General features: G+C 37.4%; 1 protein-coding gene and 1 pseudogene across 2 annotated transcripts in view; one reads left to right on the top strand and one right to left on the bottom strand.

The window, feature by feature from the left end:
• PTCHD4 (patched domain containing 4) overlaps nt 1-26,511 on the bottom strand; it is a 53,765-nt gene that overhangs the window by 9,116 nt on the left and 18,138 nt on the right. The gene's annotated exons all lie outside the window — the stretch shown is intronic.
• On the top strand, nt 11,808-12,012 carry LOC140637453 (U2 spliceosomal RNA; annotated as a pseudogene).

The following is a 26,511-nucleotide window of genomic DNA, read 5'->3' as shown; positions in this document are numbered from 1 at the left end:
GTTATGACATGCTTTGTGTCAGCCAGATATTGAGGTTAGAATGGTGAACAGCTACAGTTCTTATAGTGGGTGATGAGGGAAAATATGTAAGCAGAAAGGCATTTGAAAATATATATGTATTAAGGGAGTAGTGAGAAGTAATCATCTAGCCTAGCAGGAACTAAGAAGACTTTCCTAAAAGGGGGGCATTTTAGCTGAGATCTGAAGCATGAGTAAAAATTACACAGGTAAGATGGGGTATTGGTTGGTAGACATGGGGAAGGATGATCTAGGCAGAGGGAACAGCATGTGCAAAGGTCTAGCAAGGAGGATATGCATGTTGTGTTCCTGGGACTTTGAGAATGACTGTAATATTCTCAAATATGGGCGTGGGGAGGGGTGATGCAGAGATGAGTGCTGGAATTGAAAACAGAAATTTGCTTATTCCAAAGCCCTCTTTGACTGCATTGTGAAAAAAGAAATGAACTTTAGGTGTGCCTTGGAAGGGAGAGACACTAGAGAGGAGGCACTGAATGGTTTTCTTGCCTTCCTTATAACTTTATTTAAGCCAAGACCTACTTGATTGTATAAGCATCCATTTTTTAAAAGACTTTATGGAATTCACACTATTCTGAAAAATAAATTTTCCCCATACCTAAGCCTTTTTCCAAAGAACAATTTCTTCTGAGTGCTAGAGATTCTTGGAGAAAAGCTTCCTTCCTAGAGGGGCAGAAGTTGCTAAAAGTGATTTACTTAATTCTAATGATTCCCATAAATCTAATAAATCCAAACAATACTTGTGTTGAGTGTCTGGGAAGGCAAATCACTAGTGTATATGTAGAAAACAAGATAAGGACAAATAGAACAAAAAGAAAAAAATCTCTTCCTTGGAAGAGTTTGTACTTTTGTTATAGAAACAAAGCCTGTTAGATGGTGAGAAAATAAAGTGGCATAGAGTATTGCAACTCTGAAGACATTGCTGAAGAATGCAGATAACTGCTGAGGGTTGCAAAATTATATACATACAGCATGATCTCAACTATGTAAAAATAAATATGCATGTATAAATATTCAAAGGAAATCATCAAAATTTAACATTGGCTCTTATTTGGTATAAAATTATAGGTCACATCTGCTTTCTTGGTTAGTTGGGTTATTTTATATCATTTTTTTAAGGCTATCAACTCATCAACAAAAATAATAAAAAATAAGTATGTTAAGGGAATGGTATAAAGGGTAATTAGGAATGGGAAGGATTAATTAAGTTCAACTTTTAATCAGATTTCACTTAGACAAGCAGTAGAAGAGGAAGGAGGACCAAGAATCAAGACTCCCTTGTTTCTGGGCTCCAGTCCTAAGTAATCTGCCTTGTGGCTTCTAAGTCGACTTAAGTTATGATGGTTCATTCTTCTCCATGAAAGACTGTGGTTTTGCCCACTAAGATTTAATGAATAACTGCTCTACTTAAAGTAAAAGGTAAAGAAGGGCAGATTCCTAGCTGCTAGGGTAGGGTAAAATGCTAACACGTAACTCTCAAGCTGATCTGACTTTGCACTGCCAGACTGACATTTTCTTTTCAAAGAAAAATCATGAAGACTTTGGTGGCTGAATATCACTTATCTTCCATTGAACTTGGGTTCCAAATTGGCCCTTATGTGTTTCTTTTTCATTTCTGTCATTGAATTTTTCCTTCCCATGCATTTTCTAAAATCTGAAAACAGAAGCCAAATTAATTGACCAATCAAACAAAAGTTTTTTGAGTATTTGCTATATATAAAACATCACTCTAAGCAAAAGCTTTCTTTCTTTCTTGAATTATCTAGATAACTGTAATCACAGAGGTCTAGATTATGAGGTTGGTTACAACTTCCAACTTTCTGCAGTGTGGAGATAGCATTGCCATTTATGAACTCCATTTCTCTAATTTCTTCTAACTTCTACCTTCCTTTGTTTTCGAGATCATATAAAATTTTCATTCAAAGGGGTCTCTCCTGATAATGAATACATGTTGCTTTTTACTATTGTTATCTGTTTCATTGCTCCAATTAGCCTTCCAAGTTCAGTCAAGATAGAAAATTAAGATGATACATTTCTCAAGCTAAAGGAAACTAATTGGGGGCACATATTTCGAGGAAAGGTAGAAGAATTGACATATTGAAAAAGAATGTGAAACAGAGAATGTAACGTTTTATTTGCAGTTGTGGGTGAGGTTAGCTGTGTCTTAATCCTTTGATAAAACAGCAGTGACATCCTTGCATGTCTACTAAAGATAAATCAGATGTTAATATTTCATCATCTTACATGAACCTTCGCCTTACCTCTTCCTTCCTCCGTCTCCTTTCTCCTCTACCTCTCCTGCCTCTTTCTCCTGCTTTTTTTTTCTTTCTTTCCTCCCCTCTGACCCTTTCTCTCAGTTTTCTTCTTCTTCCTCCCATCGCTGTCCTTCCTTTATTTGAAAGACAACTGCCTCAAAGCCACAGTGAGGATAATTATTGAACTATGTCAGTAAAATGCTAGATAAAGAATACAATGCTTGCTTAAGTCTATTTTATCTTCACTAAATTACCTTTCCTTTTTAATCCTCAAAAGGACAGACATGCTTTGAAAGTAACATGTGTGTGATATACATTCTAATGAGATCCATGAAATTGTTCTTTACCACCACCAAGATATCCAGCATCAAAGATATTAAAATAATTGAAAGCCTTTTTGATAAAGCTAAGAAAATAAGTACTCTCCTATCTCACAGCTCCATGTGGGTTAAACATTACTCCTCTCAGCATTGGAGACAAGGGTATAATGGCTCACCCTTGCAAGTGTGTTAACATTTTCTATGTTGATGTGACATATTTTTCTCAAGTGTTAATCTTTGTATTAAACTCTGTATTCTTGGATATCTAGAAAAGGAACATCTGGATGCCTCTAGGAGGTAGAATTGTAAAAGCTAATAATACTTTTAAGATACTCGAATAAAAAAATTAATTCAAAAGCAAAGTGTGTGTTTTTTGCTTGATAGTTTAACTGCAAAAGATTATCCAAAAATCTTTAAAGAGTAGAAAATAATTTTCTGCTTGTATTTCTTGAGAGGAAAAGAATTGCTTTTCTGGTTGTCTTTGTTTAAGGCTAATATTAAACAAAAATATCAACATACAAATACTTGCCTTATGTAGGAAAGAAGTAACCCACTCAAGTTAAGCAAGGAAATAAGTCAGAAGCATATTAAATTATGTATAATGACTACAGACCCTAGTTTTAGTAAAGAAGATAAAATTTCATGTTATTTTATTACTTAACTCAGAAAAACTCATGGAACACTCAAATACATGTGTTTTTATTTTATACTTCTGTGAGGTTTTTCAAGTGATAGTATTCACTATTTGATCCTATATCCCCATTTTGGGTTTGGAACATATGGTAAACTTAATAGGTTAGGTGGTAGCAAGTTACAATGAGTAAAAGCATATACAATGGATTCTCCCAAAATATTTTGGCAATTGATTTACTTTTTATGCAATAGGGATTTTTATGCAACAGAGGAAAATACTAAGGCAGACAGACTCATTATAATGAAAGTAATCATTACTGTAAATTTACTATTCAAAATTAGGCCAATTTTAAGTGGGCCGACCCACATTCTAGCCTTTGGGAGTTTAATTGCATGTACTACATAAACATGATTGCTGCTTCTTCCAGCCACACATAAATATCCCTCTTAGCTGTGTCAATTCTAGTGTCACATAGTTCTGTTTCGTGAGGTTTGGAGACAATGCTTCTAATCAAAATTGCACTCATTTTAGGTTGGTTTCAATTTACTTCTGAATTTTCCAAAATAGTGCCAAGCTTCAGCAGTCCAATTTCTCATAATCTGACCATTAATATATTTTTTTCTTCAGCAAATCATTACTTTTCTTTTTAAAGCACAAAACTTTAGGATAGAGACTTCTCTTGACCTGTTCCTTCAAAGTGTTAAGAAATGAACTGAGATCTCTTCTCCATTTCTCAGATGTAGGAGGCATTCTAGAGGTATCACAGGCCACATGGCTGGCAATAATAGGAGTCTGGCTTTAAGGTCTAGAGAACTTGAGGTCAAGTGCTGATTTAGCCACTTAAGATCACTGTGACTTTTGGAAAATTGCTTAGATTCTCTGAGCCTTAGGGCACCTGGGTGGCTCAGTGGTTGAGTGTCTGCTTTTGGCTTAGGTTGTGATCCCGGAGTTCTGGGATCAAGTCCCACATTGGGCTCCCCTCAGGGAGCCTGCTTCTCTCTCTGCCTATATCTCTGCCTCTCTCTCTGTGTCTCTCATGAATAAATAAATAAGATCTTAAAAAAAAAAAGATTCTCTGAGTCTTTTTGGTCAGTTATGAAATGGGACAGTCTAGCTCATAAGCATTATTATGAAAAATGAGTTCAATGATATTTGAAGAGGGTGGCACCCCATGTGTCATTTCATAAAGGCTCTGTCAATAGTTATTATCTAATTACAAAATGATGGTTGAGTGATTCAGTAATCTCAAAATGAAATAAAAACAGAGCATGGTCTTTGGTACCACAGTAGCAAAAACATCTCATCAACCCTCAGTCTATTCTACAAGTACAAGAAGTTTCTAGGCCTTCAGAACTAGAGTATATTTAGCTAAAAGGAGGAACAAATGATAATTGTTTGTTCTAGTCCTGACAGTCCACTTTGTCTGACTGAGAGCTTGCCCAGCTCAGTGTTGGGTCAGGAGACAGACTGTATCTGGCATTTTTAAGGGGGAACCTAAAATGGTTGGTTTAAATTTCCCCTTAATACATTCTATATGACCACCCAAACACAGGCTTTCTTTACTTTGGAAAAGAATTCAATATCAGAGCCAATTTACTGGGAAGCTGAACTCATGAAGTTTACTCTCCTTCACAGCAGGCATCCTGGGTTTCCCTGGGGTCAGGAATTGAGTCAGGCCCACATGTCAGCCCTGCCATCTGCTTTTATTCTAGGCACCAAACAGGTGGGGTGTCAGGATGTAATGAAATCCATCTTAGAAAGAGCCTACAGCTCTTTGGCATTCAGTATAGCCAAGACTATGGTGGAATGATGGATGGAGGAACCCATCCCTCTGATTCCACAATCTAGGGGGTCTCCTAACTGAATTATCTTTCTATAACTAAAAACACCTGGTGAACGAGCCTCTCCTAACTTCCTTATTTTATCACCTCTCTTTACATTTCATATATAAAAGGGCACATGGTTTCATTTTGTGTTTGCTGACCAATTTGTGTTTACTGATCCATTATCTTATTACCCTACCAGATTGTTCAGAGCGATAGAATTTCATTGAAATAATTTGCAGCAAACTTTGATTTTAATATGCTTGCTTTAGTATAATATTTCATGCTTGCTATAAGATACTACATGTTCTCTCCAATATTCTGTAACATACTACAGGCATTCTTGATGTTTATTCAAGAATGCCAAGAATGCTATCACAGTGTTAATAGAAATCCAAAGTATTTCATCTTCTTCATTGATAGCAGATATCTTCATTCAAATGAGTTGTTTATATTAAAGTGAAAAGAAGGAAAAAAGATACAAAATGAAAAATGCAAACAAAAAAGGACCACAAAGACATGGCTTCCAACTTAACACACCCAACAGAGAACTTGTGTTTTTAGAGCACCTGCTACAGATGAAACAATTTTACAGGCACAAAAACATGAAAGGCTGGTTCATTGTCCTAAAGAACATTCGCCATCACTCTGCCTTATTGCAACACAGGTTCATTCCCTATAATTTTGCAAGTTGTCAGAGAATTCGAGGCAGCTATGTCACACCTTCCTTAGGAATAAGGTGAGAGGCTCTCTATTTTCCATGGCTTAGGTAAAGAAAACAGTTCCACATCTTTCATTTACATGGAGGTCCTCTGTGGAAGCACAATTAACTCTGTGAGTGGGTGTTTGCCTTGACTAAGAAATCAGGGCTATTTGAAGCCACCACAATCAGTTACATAAGCAGGTATTTAGGGGAGACTTTCCAAATGCATATTGCTATGTCAAGACACTGTTAAAAAAAAACATTAATAACACACACACTCAAAACAACACTCCCTCAGAATTGGGGCTGGCAGCTGTCTGGACCACACTGGAGCTATTTACAAAAAAATACTGAGCAAGTTTCTAAAGGAATGGAATGGCACTCAGCCCTTAGCTATGCAATTTGGAATGAGCAAGGATTCCTCCTGGCATGGAAGTGCAATGAGGCCCACCACTCCCTCCAATAGCAGTTTTGTTTGTTTTTTTTTCCGTCCAACAGCAGTTTCAGCAATGATGTTTGCTATTCCTTATCTAGAGCAGAAAAGAAGTATAAACCCAAGGGAAACATCAGGAGGGTCTTGTGCACCATCTGAAGGAATCTGAAAGGGTTGCCATTGAAAATCTTTAAAACAAGAAGGGACTTAGGATATATGTTAGAAGTTCCCTTTGATAACAATATGAATGGTCTGAAATGTAGGTGTGGGTATGTGCACGCATGCTGGAATTTTACAATAGTATTGATTGGTTGATATTGATTGATAAGGAGGTTCCAATATACTCTCAGGAGAGAGACAGTCCCTAAAATGAGCAAATGAAAAAAATTTAAAAAATAAAATGAGCAAGTGAATTAATAGAGGGATCTATTAACAGAAGAAAGAGGAGTTAATAAAGGGATCTTTAAGAAGTACAATGGATAGAACTCAGGGACTGACCCCTGTGAGAAATGAAGAAAAGAAGGGAGAAGTAAATGAGGACTCATTTACTTAGGCATCTGTTGTACCACAATGGCACTCGCAAACCCGAAGACTCTGTGTGCAATTAGGGGAGGTGAAACTGGGCTCGAGATTTTGACTTTTAGGTACCTGAAAAAAACATTAAGTTGGAGATACTTACAAAGGAATAAATTGCTTAAGATAGAGGCTAGAGATGAATACTTCAGAGGTATACGCATTAAGATCTAAGACCACACTTGTCCAGAGAGTGAATAATGTGGGAAGACAAGATGCTGTGGGGAGAATCCATAAGAATGAGGAAAATAAGGTCAGAAAGAGTCATTAAAGGCAAACAGTGCAGAAAAATAGTGAGCTTTTTTGTAGAGTCTACATATGTTGATGAAATATTCCACCAACCCTTTTATTAAAGGAATTATAAGAGGAATTATAATAGATGGCAACCCATTTGCTGACATTTGTTTAATTATCTCAGAATACATTTTTTGTCAGGCATGGGCTTATTGTACACTCAAATGTTCCAATTCATTGAAATGAAAGTGGTTCAGATCCACAGAATAGTCTTCAGTTGGAATATTTTTTTCAGTGCTTTAATAGGAAATTCCCGCCAGTCAAGTGAAGGTGCATCCTGTTCAACCTTTTGAGATGAAGGATTTGCCTTTTAATGAGATATTTGCATTTCATTATAATGATGTACCCTCCGTCCTTGACTTGATTATTCTCTACAGAAGCAGGGACTTCTTTGGACCATGTACTCGGCTTAGAGTAATGACAGATTCCAGAAAATTTATCTCAGGCATTTAAAAGAAAAAAAGGCATAGTTAAAAGAATTGAGTATTAAAAAAAAAATCCCCCTCCCCTCCTCTGCTGGGTGCAATATAAAAAGAATACTTAGAAATGACCTCACAAATTTCCTTTTTCACAGCCAGGCATTTGTGAACACAGAACTAGTCATGAAGAGCCATGTTAGATTAGATAATTGAATATGCTAAGAATTATTTGTAAAAGGGAGCTTGATCATCAAAGCCACCTGAGTCAGCAGGATATTTTAAGCAAGGAAATAGCTGCAGACATTTGTGTGTGGAGGGGGGCTTCCAACTTCTAACCTAATATGGCATAGCAACACCTTGGATAGACACAAGTTAAATTAAATCATAAAGAAATAACAAAATGACCTTCTATCTACGAAGCAACAGCACACTGCATTAAGAATAATTTGAACAACTTGACACATTTGCTGGTTATAATGAAATCACATGGTCAGGTTTTCTAGTTGGATCAATATGATCATTAAAGCCACAACGTCTCTGAGAGAACTTTGGAACTGTCTGAGACATGTTAACTTATTAGCAAGAAAGTTTCTTATATTTGGTAAATAAAAAAAGTTAGAACTGACATCAAAAATTTCAAGAACCTTAAACTGGAGGAAAGCTCTTTCCTCTGAAGTCTTATGGCATCTTCTGGATTTGCTCAAACAACAATTTTCATAACTATACAGTATTCTCATTATTTTTATTTCTCCCTTTCTTTATTGGAAACTTCTTGAAGGCAGAAGAAAGTGTTTCATATTTTTATTTTGCTTTGTTTTGTAATTGCCTATGATACAGTATCCTCTTAAAAATCTATTGAACAAAGGGTGATAAGTGTCTTATCAGCTCAATTTTTTTTTCTTTCTGAATTGTGTATCTTTTCTGAATAGAAAAGGACAGGGTTATGAGTACACAAAGAAACCAAATGGTCTAATTTACATATGAAATTCCAGAGTTTGAAATCAGCTTCTAGGCAATAGAGTTAATCATCTCTTAAGGGTTATGGAGCTAAACCCTCCACCTATCATGGGAAATCCTATTCGCTGGAAATGGTGTGGATCTAGAATGTTATAATCAGGAGAATCTTTTACATTTACAGTACTCCCCCTTATCCACAGGAGATACATACCCAGATCCCCAGTGGATGCCTGAAACCACGATAGCACTGAACTCTATGTATACTTTTTTCTTCCTATGCATAAATATTTATTATAAAGCTCAATTCATAAATTAGGTATAATAAGAGAGCAACAAAAATAACTAATAACAAAATGGAACAATTATAACAGTATACTATAATAAAAGTTATATAAATGTGCTCTGTCCCTCAAAATACCTTACAGTACAGCACTAACCCTTCTTCTTGTCATGATATGAGAGGATAACATGCTTTCATGATGAGATGAAGTGAGGGGAAAGTCACAGGTGTTGTGATGTAACATTAGGCCGCTATGGAACTTTTTTTAAAAGATTGATTTATTTATTCAGGAGAAAGGGAGAGTGTGTGTGTGTGAGCATAAGTGGGGGTGGGCAGAAAGAGAAGGAAAGAATCTCAAGCAGACTCCTCGCTGAGCACAGAACCCCATGTAGGGCTCCACCTCACAATCCTGAGATCATGATATGAGCCAAAGTTAAAGGCACTCCTGCTATTTACCTTCTGATGATACGTCAGAAGGAGGATCATTTACTATAGAGACCTGAAACTGCAGGACATGGAAACTGCACAAAGTGAAACCAGGGGTGAGATTTAAGGGGGTTGAGGGGGGAGTGGACCACTGTATGTTTGTAGACATTTCAGGAAGCTGAGAGTGAGAATCCCAAGGGTCTCTGGAAAAAGTGTGATACTTTGTACTGTTTCCATCTTTTCTGTTAATCTTTGAAGCCCAGTGCTGTCTTCTATCTGTGACTCTAAAGAAAACTAAGTGACTTTCTAACTTAGAAATCCTGTACCAAAGTTTCTCTTCTTCCATCACTGATCAGCCATGTGACCATTGGCCTTCATCCAACTTGAGTGACAGATGTCTCAAGGACCACTTCTCTGCCTGGACCTTCTGATCAAGTGATATAGGATTTCACTTTTTTTTTTTCATCTGTAGATTTAGTATGAAGTTAGTTTGCTCACATTGCAAACAATCCATGAGGCCATATACATGGCCTTTCTCAATGCCCAGGCAGCACTGGTAGGTATGGAGAAATAGTATGTTTTCCAGAAACTTCCTCCAGATGTGTGGAGACTTGTAATACTGGATTATAACAGTAGAGAAGAGCAAGACACTAAAGTAGCATATACATGGATAGGAACCAGGTACTTCATATTTTTCTCTTTATGTCAGAATGGTAGCTGGATGAGCACCAAGTGTATTTGCATGGTTTCTGCCTTCTCTTAAATATCTGTTCCGTTAATTTCCATGGTCTTGCTTGCACCTCTTATTTGGACCTGAAATTCTTTTTTTAAGTTATTTATTTATTTATTTATTTATTTATTTATTTACGACACAGAGAGAGGGGCAGAGACACAGGCTGAGGGAGAAGCAGGCTCTGTGTGGGGAGCCCGATGCTAGACTTGGTCCTAGGACCCCGGGATCATGACCTGAGCTGAAGGCAAGCATTCAGCCACTAAGCCATCCAGGTGCCCCTAAAGTAGGTTTTGAAGAGTCAAACATAAGGCACCCCTTGAGGAACTGTGGGCCCGCTGGGGGGGGCACTACATTTTGTAGAAATTTATGGGATACTGGATGTTGAAGAAAAAGAGACAGCATAAAAATACTGTACACTTCTGACCAAAATTAGCTGTGAGATTTCTTTTGTGTGGCAGATAAAACAGTCATTGTTATTTTATTAAAAAAACACAAATAAAACAAAACACCTCCCCCACCAGGTGCATATGACCTAAATAAAAGGGCAAGTGTTTAGCAGGCAGGTTTAGACCTCAGTGATGGCACCTTTGGTTAAAGAGAGATGTGGAAGTCATTACTAGGTACCACGTGTGGTTGTGAAGGCAGAAGCTGGGATATGGGTCTCATCAAAAGGGAGTAGAATCAAGGCCTAGACACAGAAGATCAGCAGTTCACTACACTGCATCCCCTTAACTCCTTGACAGGAATGAAGATGGCCCAGTGATGTTTTGGCTGCCATTTTAAAGGACAAAGCTGAGGGTGGGAAAGCATGATATATATATTTTTTTATGGTTTCAGAGAATTATAGTATTGTTAATATTTGAATGGAGGTTTGAAATATCAAAACTACTCTGTCACACAATTGTGATGGAGAGTGTGCTGGGGTGGGGCACAGCAGGTCTTTAGGTGGGCCGTTCTCTATGCCTTTGCTGCTGCTCTCACTGCTGAATATTGGCATAGTGTGCACTTTTCCAGATCTATCGGCAGACCTATCACTTGAGCCCTCATCACTGTCAGCACCACCTCTTATCAGAATAAACTCCCTTTGCAGTCAATGAAAATTTTACTTTTCACTGATTCATCTCACTCCAGAAACCATGATTAGAAGACAAAACATCGTGAAGAATTGAGTAATAATAAGGTATAGTTAAAATTATCTGGGCAGTGAGTTACTTGATCAGAGACAGCAAAGTACCTTCTTTTCCAGAGGAATTGTTAGACACTTTCTGCATTCACCCTCTCCCCAAAACTGGGTGAAGACATTTCTCAAAGAGTCAAACCACTTCTTCCTGATGCTGTACTATTCTTGTGCCCCAAAATGTCTCTCAAATGAAAAATGTAACTCATTTTCCTTACTTTTCTTCTTTAAATCATCTTTTTTCTTATTATCTGTGTGGTGAATGAATAAAAATCTCTTCATTTTGCAGAGAAGTGTTTATAAATATTATTTTTTCACTCATACATATAATATACCACTAAAACACTTACTTGGAAGATAGCAACACATGATTCCACAGGATCAGCTCAAAGTCTACCATTTATATTGAAGAAGTATGAGGACTAGTTGGGTTACTTGGAATTAGGAAAATTGATCCTTCAAAAGATTCTAATATTTCACTCACAATTGTTTTTAAAGTGTGCTCTCTGAACCAGCAGCATCAACATCACCAGAAAACTTGGGAGAAATGCAAGTTCTTTGAATCAAAAACTTAGGGAGGAGGGGCCAGCAAATGTGTGTTTTAATAATAAGCCCTTAGGTGAGTCCAATGCACACTCAAGCTTGAGAACCACTGATCTAGAAGAACGTTTTTCTCCTGAGTTTGCAATGTCAGTTTGATGGCAAGGAGTCAAATTTCACAACAGAAACATGGCAAGAGGTTTAATTTCTTCTTCTTTTTTTTTTTTTAGTTCCCAAGAAATTCAGTATATAAATGTTAGTAGAGATATGGCTAAAAGAAAAGGATCAAGAGAGATTAAGATTTAAGGAGAAAGGGATTTTTGGAATTAGGAGATGGAGTAGAAGCTCGCTCCATCCATTCCACACATCGACCTGGTATTGCAGTATTTCCAGGAACGGTGCACCCCCATAAAGGGAAATAAAGGTTGCTTAAATTTTTTTTAAAAAAAATTAAGGAGAAAGACAATGTGTATAGCAAGACAGAATGAGGCTCACAGGCATCCAGGAGAAAACATCAAAGTGCTAAGATGAGGATGTAGGGAAGCACTTAAACATGACACATCACCCTGAAGAAATGTAGAGGTACACACACTCTAGAAGCCAAGAGTCCTCTTATAAAGGAAGTGTATGCCAATTTATGTCTTTTTTTTCTCTCCTCCTCCTCCTCCTCCTCCTCCTCCTCCTCCTCCTCCTCCTCCTCCTCCTCCTCCTTCTTCTTCTTCTTCTTCTTCTTCTTCTTCTTCTTCTTCTTCTTCTTCTCTTTTTGCAAATCTCATCCTGATCAAGCTTGGGCTTAGACATGCACTACGAACTTCAAAGAGGAGGATTCAAGAGTTTCAAAGAAAAAGTTGACAGAAGCTATAACATGTAACTCTGTAATGGAAAAAGAAAGCTCAAAGGTTACAAAAATCTTAAAAATATCATACAGGCTATGCTAATACAAATAATTGTACTGAGGAAGGAAAAGAGGAGAATCCCACAGGAAATGAGGTGGCATAGAATGTTCTCCAATGAGCTTACCTTTTACAAGGAGACCCAAAAATGTAAATAAAGAGACAATTTAAAAGACCATCATGGATCTATGAGAATTGTGTTCAGAAGGCTAAATTTAGAACAAGGCACCAGATGCTAAGAGTAAGAAAGTTCTTTTTATTTGTTGTGAATATTTGACTTGTTTTTTTTTTTTTTTTTCTTTGTTTGGACCAAGAAGATTAGAGAGGAAACAGGCCCTCCGCATTGAGGTGGTCATGTAACTCTTCATGACTGACCAAAAAGAAAAAAAAAAGGAGGAATAAAGCCACTGCTAAGTTTCTGTCTTCTACTTCTGTGAGAATGGAAAGGTGAGGAGAATATAGGGAGAAAGGAAACAGGGCTGAGGAAGGAATAGGTGACAAAACTCGTTACTGAATGATGTCTCTAAATTGTTTGTCTGCTGACCTGGGTAAATTACCACCTGATATTCCAAGAGAACAAGAGTAGACCCAGACAGCCCTGGTGGCCGAGCGGTTTAGCGTCGCCTGCAGCCCGGGGTGTGATCCAGAAGACCTGGGATCGAGTCCCTTGTCAGGCTCCCTGCATGGAACCTGCTTCTCCCTCGGCCTGTGTCTCTGCCTTTCTGTCTCTCTCTGTGTCTCTATAAATAAATAAAATCTTAAAAAAAAAAAGAAGTAGACCCAGAGATGCCAACAGTGATGTTGATACTGCCACAGTGAATAGGGAAGGATCATAAGATTGGCAATGGGCAAATGGAATTGGGGTTGAAAAAAGGAAAGGTGAATTTCTCACGTACTTATACAAAGATCGATGTTGATCTGAGATCTGATATTTGGGTGAGCCATTAAGATAAGAGGTAGAGATAACAAGATGCTGGTGGGAGCCTTTTTTTTTTTTTTTTTTTTCCAACAGAGTCATTGACAGATGTGTCAGAGAATGGCAGAGGACCTTGTGCACCTGGACTCCATCAAGGCAGCCTATGAAGAAGTGTCATGGATGGACAGTGTCAAGACTCTTAGTTATTCTTTCAAAATGGAAATTGCTTGAACTACTTTGGAAGACTTTTTGGCATTAGGTAAAGTTGAAGATGCAGAGACTCCATGACTGAGATTCCTCTCCTAGCTAGGTAGCCTGGACGAATTTTGCACATATGCACCAGGAGACATGTACATAAAATGTTAACTGTGGTATTGCCTATAATGGCCTGAAACAGCAAACAATCCAAGTGCTTGGGAATATTAGGATAAATAGTGAAATGAACGCTCAGTGAAATACCGTGGCAGTGATGTAAAGGTACTAACCAAGGCTAAGCACATCAACATGGATAAATCACACAAATATAAGGTTGAGTGAGATTAGCAAGGAACACATACCATAGAATTCCATTTATAGAGTGCTCAAAAACAGGTGAAGTAATTGTTTTATTTAAGAATGTATACTTAGGCCGAAAAACTATAAAGGAGAACAGGGAAAAAGGTTATTGTAGAAATCATACTCTTAGTGGTTATTATACTCAAGGTAAGAGGATACAGCTGGAACTAGCTGCCATAGGAATATTGAGCTTCTGGCAGTGATTTATGTTTAACTCTGATGCTGTTTACATGGTGTTTGCTTGATAATTATGCTTTAAACTATACATATCTCTCGTATATTCTTCTGTATATATGATGTATTACATAATTACAATGCTAGAGAAAGTGTCTCATGATATTACTGCAAAAAAAGATGAAGAAAACATTTTGGAGGATAATAATTAATAATTCCATGAATTTGTATTACTGAACAAGATGCTGATTTAATCACAACATCAGATGAGGCTTGAGAGAATTTTTCAGAGGCATATTGTAGGGTTCTGTCTTTGACTTTGTTCACTGCTTTAATGAACACTTTTTATCAGGTACTCAGATGGAAATGTAAGATATGCATATCAGATTTGAAGCTTGCAGGAAAATGGGATGGGGACGGACCTGACCATTGTTTCTCAGACCCTTGTGTACATAGGAATCACCTGGGAATCTTGTGGAAACATATATCCTGGTCTACTCAGTGTGACTAAGATTTTCCATTTTGAGCATGCTCCCAGTGATGATGATGATGCTGTAGGTTAGTGGCTGTCCCTCTGAGTAGTGAGAGAACAGGCAATTTAAGGTCCTTACCACTCCTAAAATTTAATGATGCTATGATTCTGATTCTTAATTTAGGAACATGCATGGGTCAATCTCACACAACTGAGGCCATGCCACTCACAGGATAATCAGAATGGCTTATCAATCCAAGCAGTCTAATTTCCTATTTTTCCACATTTTCCTTGCTTTTTAATTTGCTTTCTCCTATTTTATTTACAATAACTCTATTTTCATTTGTTCTGGAGATGGAATAATGGATCCCTGATAAGAACTTCTCCTAACTTTGTCCTTGTGACACATGGAGTAGCAGAAAGCATAGTTATCATGGTCCCCAGGGAATTCCTTCCCTCTGTCCCTCAGTGGCACCCATCCTGGGAGTAAGTCGTTTTTGTTTCATGGGAGTCAAGAACAAAAGGATAAATATCAAGTTTGCCTTCCTTTCCAGTTCTCATAAAGAGCAAGTTATAATGATCAGGTATAAATTTGAGGGCCGACAGGATGATTTTAAATTATGAACAGTGACTGTTTAATGGAATAACTTTATATATCGGAAAAGAGTGAGTTTAGAGTAAGGAACAAAAAAAATAAAGCATATTTATTGTGTGTACTAAATGCCAGATGATTTGGCAGGTGCTCTCCTATGCTTTAATTTCCTCCACCATACCATGAAACAGATATAATTCTTATACACATTTTACAGAGAGAAGTCAAGTGGCCCGCCCAAAGCAACACATCTCATAAGAGATAAAGTCAAGATTTGAATCCAATCTTCTAACTTCAGAGACAGTGTGCCCTTTACACCCATCATACTGCTTCACTGCTGCTCCTAGGAAGAAGCAAAATCTCATTTTGGTGAAGCATGGATGAGAGGTATCATTATTTTAAATATCCTGAAACTTACATCTTTAATATATATAAAAATCCATGGTGATGATCACGGCAGGTATCCATTCTGAATATAATTTTTTAACTAAAATTCAAATGTCAACTCATTACATGTAAATGACTAGTCTCACTGGATAACAGTGAGATGAGTTTTGTTTTCAAAACTGGTTCCTAGGGAACCAGTAGTAAGTTCAATTTAGTGAGTAAAGACATACCTTGGAGATATTGTGGGTTTGATTCTAGACCACTGCAATAGGGTGAATATCGCAATTCAGTGAGTCAAATGAACGTTTTGGTTTCCTGGTGCAATAAAAGTGGTATTAACCCCATACTGTGGTCTATTAAATGTGCAATAGTGTTATGTCTAAAAAACAACATACCTTAATTAAAAATATCTTATTGCTAAAAAATACTAACCATCATCTGATCTTTCAGTGCGCCATAGTCATTTATCACAAATCATCATAACAAATACAATAACAACTAAAAACCTTGAAATATTGTGAGAATTACCAAAATGTGACATAGAGACACCAAGTGAGCAAATGCTGTTGTAAAACATGGTGCCAACCGACTTGCTCAAGAAAGCTTGCCAGAAACCTTCAATTTATAAAATATGTGGTATCTATAACATGCAATAAAGCAAGGCACAATAAAATGAGGTATGCCTGTAAACTGAGAGGAACTGGAGCTTTTCCAGTTGATAATTTAATTAGACTATCAATTTTCAGAATAGAGTATCAGCCCTGCTAATATCTCCTCTGGTTTCCAAAAGCGCTCACTCTCCCATACTTTGTAATGTAGGACATCAGCTCTTCAGTTCCCTATCAAAGTGTGCAACTTCAAACACTTTGAAATCCAACTCTTACCAAATGTTTAGCTAAATAAAGTAACACTTGGTGGAGACTACATAAGGGACACGCTGCCCACTGACTGTCAAATTTGTTAAAATCTCTCCTCGTTACCAGTTAGAACACAACATGTCTACACACCTGGCCCTCTTGGGTTAGCAGTCTCATAGAACTTTCACCATTAAAATGTTTTCATGTTATGTTCTCATTTTTCATCAGAGGTTGCTGATAGGCATAGCTACATACAGTTTTCCTCTGTGCTTGCCAAAAATGTCCAATTTATCAATCCCTTAAGACTCAGTCATAGAAAAGCCTGGTGAAATCCTTTCCTCCCGCAATGAGGATCAAGCTTTTTTAGTGTACCTTTCTGAATCCAGAAAACTGATCTGAATTTGAAGTTTGAGATGTAGTGACCATTTGATCACAACTGCTAGCATATCTTTGTTTTCTTCTTTTATTCTATTTCTTCAATCTTTTTGAAAACCATTTGAAATTATTTATGAATACTTTTGCAACTAGCAAAAATTTCAGTGTTAAGATTGCTGGGGTGGGGGCGGGAAGCAAGACACAGCAAGTAAAGATTTCTTTGCTGATTGGTATAGTTTAAGATGTGCCCAGAAACACTGACGGATTGATTAGAATCTTGGTGTGCAAGGTCATAACTGTAGGAACTGTAGGAACTGTAGGAACCATAACTGTAGGAACTGTGGTCTCGAAGTTCACACACCGAATGGTGGGGATATTAACAAGAAGCCAGTGATGTGTTGTTAGGTATAAGCACTTTCTTCTCTTCTCATGGATTAACTTCAAGAAAAGACAAAGAACATCTGTCACTCCTACTACTGCCACCCATGTTTGACCAGTTTTAAACTCAAATCCAGGCCCATAAACAGGAGTTTCCCAAATGGGAATGAGATTGGCTCTACATATAGCTTCCCACCAGGCAGCATGAAGAAACACAACCACCAGGAACATTGAGCCAGGATATTTGTGTTTGAGTTCACTCTTTAGTTTTATGCCCTTGGGAGAAATCACTGACTTCTAGGAATCTTCGTTATTTGATATTTAAATGAGGATGGCCAATGCAAATGCAATTTAATACAATAGGAATATCAGCTCCAACCTAAGTGTGGGCTAGCTGGCCCCTGTTCCCTGTAAAACCAATCCTTCAACAAAGGCTGAAAATTGTGATGGAAATATCAATTTAGCGGCCTGGATTGAGAAATGGAAATTGACTAGCATGAACACAGTGGCCCTTTCCAACCAAATCACTGATCTAATCTTGTTTTTCTGTTGCTGTTTTCCAGACCGCTCTTTTCAGGCAACTTCCCCTGGCCACTGCATTGCAGTTTCTTCCTTCCTATTTTTCTTCCCTGCAGTCTATTTTGCAGTTTCTAGGTCTTGCCTTTGTCAAAACGCTAGGCAGACATCTGACACTGGGGACACTTAATAAATATGACATCAATCAATAAGGTGATTAGTCAGAAACAACTGCCAATAAGGGCCAGCACCACAAACAGTTGCTTAATTTTTATCCAAGGAACAGTGGCTAGAAAGAAAGACTGCCAAATTATTGTCTACTCTGATTTCTGATGAATGTCCGTGGCGTTTGGTCTAGTTCCTTAGCTAATGTATCAACATACTTGTTGAGTTTCTACTACTGTGTACTGAGCTGAGGGACAGTATTAGTGAATAAGGTGAAAATAGGAGGGAGCAGATGAAACAGTTGGGACAGATTAGAGAAATACGAGTACGTTTATAAAAAAGCCTGAAGGTATAAGCAAACCTGCATATTAAAGCAATGAATATTGCTGGGGAGGCATGCACATATCTTTAATATAGATAAATATGCACAAGCACTTTTTGTCTTTAAGGTTTTTTTCATTCCAACACATTTCCATATCAATCCCAAGCCTTCCCAGAGTGGTTTTCTAACAATTCTGATTTTCTGATCCAAGCTGTTCTTTTCACTATCTATAACAACATTAATGATGTCCAGATGCCAATCTGAGGCATACACCTCACAGACTTGCTAACAGAATATTATTCATTCCCTGCCATAGTATTCTATAATTCTTTTCATGCAGAGAGGCAGCATTTTCTGATGTCCAAACTCAGAACACTAGGACTGGGAATGTCCTCACCATCTTCATCTTAGTTTCAAAGCTTTGCCTCAAACACACTTGCACTTTCCCTACATTTCTTCATTATCAGTTTAAGTCATCAGAGTGATACCTTTTATCGCAGGTCTGCTGTAAAGCATGCTTTATAATGTATGCCACGGATATGATCTCAAATCCAAGTGTCACTGCTCCTTAAATTCAAATAAATGCTTGTGCTTGCTTTTCTTGCTATGTAAAATGTCTCTAAGAAATGCCACCAAAAATAGGTGCCAAGCTCATAACAATATTCAAAAATGAAAAACATGCTTCCAGATGCCAAATATTTATAAAAGTGGGGCTGTCTGCCTTCTCAAAGGGATATAGCTTCTCAGATGCACTGTAACAGTTATATCAAATGCTTCCGGATCGAACGAAGAGATACTACTAAACCCGACAGGGACAGAAGCAGAGTTTTTGGGCTTAGGCTGTTTATCCCAAATCTAAAGTAAAATTTAGTCTTCGATGTAAGAGAATTAGAATGCAAAATTCAGGGGTTTGAAGGGAAGAAGAGCAAAGAAATAAGTGGGACTTCATGATTCCTGATTGAGCCTGATTGCAGGACCCAGTATCAGTCCTATTTTATGAGGCCTGTCCAAAGGGGAGTTTAATGCTGCTGTTTTATGTATTTTCATTAATATTTTAATTTTTGTGCTTACGTCCTGAGGCATTTTCATGAAGGCAGCAATTTTAGATATGAAAGGGGAAGAATATAATATTTTTTCTCCTTTCTGCCACAATGTTTTAACCCACCACAAAGATAATCCTCATCTCTTTGGGTACTAGGTTCTTTTCATCTGTTTTTTCAGTGTGGGGATTTTTTCTAAACTGAATGTAAGTTTGTAATGCAAATCTATAATTGTGTTTGTAGATTAGGCTCTTCCTAGTCTAAGTGCAGTTCTAGATGTTGCATTCTTTTTTTTTTTTTTTTTTTTGATGTTGCATTCTGAAGAGTGAAAGAAAACACAGATATATAACCCAAATTTGAGGTGAGGGAGTCTGATACTCAGCAGGAAAAAATGTTATTATTTTGAAAAAAAAAAAAAAAGACTTAAAAATTACTAAACTAAGTCTTGGCAAACTAAAGCCCACCAACCAAATCTGGCCCCTGCTGGGTTTTGTAAATAAAGTTTTACTGGTATACAGTAGTATTCATTTGTGTATGAATTGTCTAGAGCTTCACAGAAAAGTTTACTGACACCCCGTTTAGAACATGCCAAATAGGAATCTTTATGTTCCAATTTTATTTCCTACTACGTTTTATTGTGCTTAGATTTTTTTTAATTGAAATGAGTACCTTATGAATTTTGAAAATGAACTTAGGAATTTTCAGGTTTAAATTTCCAAATATTTTCAACATGCATTCCAGACAACAAAGTCCTCAAAATCTTGTCAAATAGCATTTTATTAACTGAAATGCTGTCAAGTTTCAATGTAATAGCACCATAAGATTTGGAGGCTGCAATTCTAAGCAGAATTTGCAAACAGAATTTATAGGTTGGTATTTCTATATTCAAAACTTCAAAAGACTATGTGATTCCACAATTGCAGAATAGGCCCCACTCCTTATTAAAAAATATAACTGGTATCTATTTCTCCTGACCTTTTACTACAGCTTTTCCATCTCTGCCATGATAGTTTATTATATGTTGTCAACTCTGCATCTCATCCCTACATCAATCATCGGAGGAGAGCAATATCCTCCTAAAGATTTCTTTCACACCTCTGTCTCCAGTCAGCCCTACATCCAAATCATCTGGAGAAGAAAACTGCATGTCATATTTCTAAAAATACATTTTTGGGGTGATAAATTTTCCTAACAACCTTTAGAATTTGAAAGTTTTCATGGAGCCTAATCATTTACTGTAGTTTGATTCTGTTCCCTCTTCTAGCTCAGCAGAGATGAGAGCATTCCCTTGATATCATTTAAAAATATTTGTAATAGTTGTAATATTTCTAAAATTGCAGGGTCTGATTATTCCAGCAATGGCTTCACCCACACAGGATGCTTCATTTTCACTCTTTTTGTTCTTGAGATGATAAGAGATCTTTGGTGCCCTCACATTAGAGACCCCTACAATTTAATCGTGTAATACCTTCCCTTTAGAGCACAAACACTAACATTTACTCATTGATTATTTTGGTAGTTACTGAAAAGTGTTTCTCATTTCAATTCTTCCAGTGACTTATAGGATAGTTCCTATCCTTATCCCAAATTTTTAAAAAGATTTTATTTATTTATTCATGAGACACACACACACAAACACACACACACACAGAGAGAGAGAGAGAGAGAGAGAGAGAGAGGCAGAGACATAGGCAGAGGAAGAAGCAGGTTCCATGCAGGGAGCCCGATGTGGGACTCCATCCTGAGACCACAGGATCACGCCCTGAGCTGAAGACAGATGCTCAACTGCTGAGCCACCCAGGCATCCCTCATCATCCCCATTTTAAGCTGAAGAATCCAAGGCTTAGAGAGATAATGTCATTTATCCCAATATCACACAGCTAGTAACTGACAAGGCTAGGATGCCATCCTAAATCTGTCTGATGCTAGAGATGGAGTTTCTGTCCACTGAGTTCTGCAGCTTGGAGGGCAGGGATTGAGTATAATGTGCCTTTGTTTCTCCAGAGTCATCAAAGGTTTTGGCGTATAGGATAATCTCACTAAAGTGTATGCTAAATGAATGAGTGGCTAAACACAATCTGAACAAGGTGTTCAAAGACTACATAGAAACATTATCTATATCCTTACCACTTGCCATGTCTTGATTTAGCTGTGAATGAGCCAGTCTGGCTACTTTAGAATTTCTTTGAACCAGATCATTCAGACATTTAGGAAAAATGGAAAATTGGAGAGCAAATACTTACATTTACAGATTAAATAATACCAGGGAACAAGTCAATGTAAGTGACTTGGGAGAAGAAATTAGAATATCGCTCTAAAACTTACTACCTCTGAACTAATTTACTTTAGTTGATTTCCAAATCTCTTCCCTCATGATTGAGGGCCTTTTCATCACAACCTGTTGGGTCATTGGTTCCCAGACATTCACTCACACTGAAATTTGTTTATCTCACTCATTCCTCTTAGAGCTGCTTCTTTACAGAAATAAACGAATTTCAGATGCAAGTAGCTCTGTTGGGAAGCCCCATTCCGATAGTTCTGAGTGAACTTTCCCGGTCTCTTTTGAATGGAATCCAGGCCAATTAAAAGTGTCATACTCCCAGTACCATAATTTCATGTTAAATTAAGCAAATATACATTTAAGTGATAAGATGGGTTTATTATTTTCTAGCTTTTAATAATAGTCATAAACTAGTATTTTAACTGGGTTAATATTATCTTTAGGGATTCTTATTTTAAAAGTTTTCAAGCATTTCCCCTTTCCTTCCACTGTGTACTTTTGAACCTACTGATATTTATACGGGGACAGCTGTCTCAATTGTTCTTTTATTTTTCTTATTTAATTTTTAAAAAAGATTATTTATTTATTTGAGAGAGAGGAAGAGAGAGAGAGAGGACTGCATGAGCAGCACAAGCAGTGGGGAGGGGGAGAGGAAAGGGGAGAGTCAGCCTACAGGGAGGCTTACACCAGGGCTCCATCCTGGACCCCAGGATCATGACCTGAGCCAAAGGCAGAGGCTAAACCAACTGAACCACTCAAGTGCCTCGTTCTGACTTTTAAAAGGTCCTATCACTTACTGAAATAATATATATCTTGTGCAGTATCACATCTGATTTATGATACAAGTTGTCAATTTTCAAATCGAATAAAATGCACATAAAATGGGTTTCCTAAGGAAGACATCTTTGAAAAATAATAGAAAGGAAGCTCATTTGAATTAAGTGCTTCTGTTTAGGGTACATTAAAGCAAGTTGTGTTATTAGGAAGCTAAATAGCTCAGATTATATTCCTAACTTCTGAAGAAAACACCATGGAGGGAAAAATAGTATGGATGCTCATAAAAGCTTCCTTGGAACCACTGCCATAAACGGAATATTGCTTGGGATGTCTTAGGTTCAGTCAAAGCCTGATTATTGGGTTGTCTGGCCCATGGGTCCAATCACCAAAATGGCTTTTTCCCCTTTGTTCTCATGAGATGAGAAAAGGCTTTAATAAATGAACCCAAACAGATTTTGTTTGATAGAACTCGCCCTCCCTTCCGTCTCCCCTGTTGTAATGACCACCACGTCTTTTTCAAAAGAACATAGCTCTTACAAATTACATCTGGCCAATTTCCAGTTGGAAAATTCAATTTTTGTCTGTGTACCCTGTGAAAATCCCCCTGGATAAAGAACTAAATGATCATTTAGAAATTTGTGTTGCCTTGATAACTCTGATGGTTGCATGTAGACTTCCCGATTGTCTTTTACTTTTGTCTGTATTTACTCTCAGTGAAATTAATACAAAACTACCGAGCCTGATGGATGGAAAAATCTGGAGTTTGGTAGCTTTGATTGCTTATATCATATGCAGTCAACCACTCAAGCAGCATAGATTAAAACATAAAAATTGCTGCAATCACTGAGCATTATAGATTCTCATTAGAGTCCCACAATCAAGAAACTTGGTTGAGAGAAGCATATAGGTGTAGTAGCACACATATGAACCCTATCATGAAAGAAGAAAAATAGTGTCTCATTAAGATGTAAAACAGGTTTCCTAGTAAGAATGTTACCTTTTTCAGGGTACAGAAATAAAGGTACTAAGATTATCAGTTACCTGAAAATGTGTTAGTACTACCATGAAACACTGTTCTAGAAGCTGTGCATTCTGGAGGAATTAGTGCAGCTTTGAACATAATATGAAAATCCAAGATGAGCCTAGGACAGGTACTAGGACAATTTGGACCAAAATATGTTATGCAAGAAATAGCCAAGTGTAAGAATGGAACCGTTAATGAGAAATATTTAACGTTAAGCAGTTGCTCAAATGTCATCTATTTTCTACAAACTGCAACTGAGCAGGTGGTTTCTGAGTTCCATGATTACCTTTTGATTTCTGGGGGAAATATTTTTTAGAAGGAACAAAATTCTGCACTTGAAAAATGAATTACATGCATGAGTGACACAGGCACGACTATATACAATGTAGAAAGGCTGATTTTCTTAACTGAATTTCATAAAATTCTTTGGGCAACATGTCTTCCCTGTGTTACCAACACGGGGAAAGAATCAGGTGAGCAAATAGTATTTTCTCTACAGCTCCTCCCAAAGCTGTGGAGGGTGGTCTTTGTAATCTAGCAGGCCTTTTCCCTTTGTAGTGCCAGGGACAAGGTATTACCTCGAGGATTTAGCATCTCAGCTTGGCTTTTTCTGACTCTCCAAAATAAGGAAGATGAATTATTTAACATCCAGGAAGCACCAGCTGTGCTGTCTCTCCTCAAGCTGAGCTTCCCCCACCAATGGGATTTACAATTGAAATAGGTTTCTAATCTAAACAGGACTACAGTTTTGACAAGTGAACAAGACTAGAGAGTTTTTCCTAAGTGGAGAAGAGATACTAGTGAGCATTTCTTAGTGGCTTTCTCTGGGCACTTAGAAATTCTCCAGAGATTATAGCCTAGTGTCCTGCCAAGGGGACACGGTACTCCTCACATGGAAGTGCAACTCTGAGGCTACTAAAGAAGAGGATTTATAACATGCAATAGGAGGGATTTAGGTTAAGTACAGAGACAAGTTTTCTGATTGCTGGTGTTACAGGAGGAGAGGAGAATCTGAGAGAACTCTTTTCCTCAATGTTCATAGAACCAGAGAGTGGCTCTCAATGAGGAGGAGCAATTTTGCAGCCTGGGGGACATTTGGCAATACCTGGACACATTTGTTTTTGGTTGTCAAAACTGGGGAGAGGAGCTAGATGTCTATGTCTACTGGGCAGGCGCCTGGGACACTGTTGAACATTTTACAGTGCACAGGGCAGCCCTGCCCAGCAAGGAATTATCAGCCCCAAAGTGTGAACAGTGTCAAGGTTAAGAAACCCTGACCTGGAGAATGTACACATTTTTGGAGTTCTCTTAAATGTTAGCATACTATAACTAATTGTTAAAGAGTGCTTTCAGTGACTTGAATTAGCCTACCTGGGCCAGATCTAAGAAATAAAATAATTCTCCTGATTTGTTTACTGAGAATAAAAATGCTGGTTTACCACCCAAATGGGTGCACTCTAAAAATGGGTTCTTCTTTCATCCCAGATGCTCTCCCTGTATTACTCCAGCTGATTCCAATCTTTGTTTTTGGAACTAGCGCAAGTCCCACTTCATTCCAAAAGCCTGCGGGAAAGACAAAGGTGATCCATTGTTCCTCTGGACTCCTTTTTTACAGCAAGTAGTGTCTGCATACCTCATTGGGCATTTGCTGTCTCATCTACTTACTGTACATATGAGACAAGGCAACTACGTTGTGAACTTATCCAACCAAATCAACTAAATTGTAAATTCCTTACTGGTAGGGATAATGTTTCATACTGCTTCTGAAACACATAATCTATTACCAGCTTGCACATAGTGAGAGCTCTGTAATCATTCATCCATTATATGATGATGAATATTCACTCTCTTCAAATATTCTGAGTACCCTCAGAGTGGTCATCATTACATAAAATTAGAAGGACTTTGGCTGCCAGTTCTCCCCAGTCTAAATTGGGACAGAAAGGGATCATTTCAAAATTAAATCAAATATATTTCTATTTACAATGGTTCCTAGTCTACAAAGCCAGGATGTGGACTTTGATTTCTGGTATTCATAAAAACTAGGCATCAACATGACTTATTAAAAAAAGAAGAATTATTTAGGGCCATTCTATGTTGTTAATAGAAAAAGGAATAATGGTATATCATAATAAAGAGAAATAGTTTTATAATAGAGAAGTGTCATGATATTAGTCAGGTTTATTAGGGCTTTAGAGGAATATTCCAAGAAAAGTGGCAGAAATTCGATCAATTAAGTGAGGTGCACATAAATTGAACTTAATAAAACTGCCTAAAAAGCTTTGGAAAAAATGCTGTAGGGAATATACTTTCATTAGTTCTGGGTGAGGGTGAATTTGATGATACAGTGAATCCTTTCCACTTTTAATCTTGAGTTTCCCACAAAGACCATCAGAGATAACTTTAGAAATATGTGCAACTGAACTAAAGATCTAAGGGCCTATGTGGTCAATGGTGTAGCAGTAAGAATGCAGGTGCTGTAATAAGAATACTGTCCCCACTACAGTCTCGGTGGACTCTGACAATTACTCAGTCTCCATGTACCATTCCTTGGTAGAACTGCTCCCTGGGACCTACAAACAGACATACTGTGGGCTATCCTGGCCTCCAAAAAATTCAATTCTCCAGAGATGAAAGAGACTGCCGTCTTACTATCTCTGAATTAAACAACAATAAAAATGAGAGAACTGAAATAATTACTGAGGGAAACAAAGCAAAATAAAAGTGTTGATATAGGACAGTCAGATAAAAATATCTAGATTTTCTATTCATAAAGATTTGAACTCACTGGGCAATTATTTAATGCTGCACTTGACTTTCCTAATACAAAGAATCTTTATGAAAAAGGAACAAGGCGCATTTCCATTTTACGTTTCTCAGCAAGGAGACTTGGAGTCTTACAATTTCTACATAAACATTAACTCTCAAAAGCATACATGGAACTTCCTTCAATCAATGAAAGCAGGAGATATCTTTTGCAGATTGTATTTAGCCATGCTATTCTGGAAAGATTTAACATGACCTTTTGTTAATGATATAAAAGTGACTAATTTGTTTAATGGGAATAAAAATACTGATTTACCACCCAAGCGGGCACTAAGTCAGATACGTTTATCAAACTGGCTATTACCCAAAACAAAAGTAGGAATTAACTTCTCATTCTTTGTTACTGTTAAAAATGCTC

The sequence above is a fragment of the Canis lupus genome, chromosome 7, assembly GCF_048164855.1.
Source record: "Canis lupus baileyi chromosome 7, mCanLup2.hap1, whole genome shotgun sequence".
Taxonomy (NCBI): domain Eukaryota; kingdom Metazoa; phylum Chordata; class Mammalia; order Carnivora; family Canidae; genus Canis; species Canis lupus.
This window is presented reverse-complemented; position numbering and strand designations above follow the sequence as displayed.